Genomic DNA, 786 nt, shown 5'->3' with positions numbered 1-786 from the left:
TATTGCAGTACAAGTTCTCATATGTCCTGAGTCTTAATTGACCTTAGAAGGCTAGGGCCAAAATGTTGGCTTTCCTTGTAGCTCTCCTTTTTCTCTAATTTTGGTCTGCAAACTTAGGTTGTTAAGCATGCACATGCTAGTTGTTTTTAAGAGATGTTTTCTTACTTTTTCACTAGCTGCACCAGCGTTTTCAAGATCTGAAACTCTGTCTTCACTTTCACTCAAATGGTTTTTCAAGGTTGTGATTGAGATGTTAAGTTCCTCTATATCTCTGACTCTGCTTCATGCGATCTGTTTCTTTCCTGTATTGCTCATTCAAGGATTCTGTCATTTTTCTAATCTTCTCTATTTTTTATTGATGTCTTCTTTAGAAGCAGTTATTAACTATTTTACTGCAGAGTTTTTTTCTTTTTTTTTTAACAGACAACATTAATTTTATTTGCATTTATTTTATGCTTAATTTATTTCCGTGCCATAAGTTTTTGTTTCTTCAGTTTCTTTTGGGATATCTTTTTCTTCTGTGCAACTTCCTCTTCTGGTTTGGGAACAATTTGTTCCTTTTCAGTAAGGATCGTCTCAATATGGCAGGGGGAGCTCATGTATGGATTAATCCGGCCATGAGCTCTATAAGTACGGTGGTGCATCTTGGGTGCTTTGTTCACCTGGATATGTTCAATAACCAGAGAATCTACATCTAAACCCTTAAGTTCAGCATTACTCTCTGCATTTTTAAGCATGTGCAGCAAAAATTCAGCACTCTTTTTGGGCCACCGACCCTGTGTCCAG

This window comes from Octodon degus, unplaced genomic scaffold (assembly GCF_000260255.1).
Source record: "Octodon degus isolate 3935 unplaced genomic scaffold, OctDeg1.0 scaffold00287, whole genome shotgun sequence".
NCBI classification, from domain to species: Eukaryota; Metazoa; Chordata; class Mammalia; order Rodentia; family Octodontidae; genus Octodon; species Octodon degus.
This window is presented reverse-complemented; position numbering follows the sequence as displayed.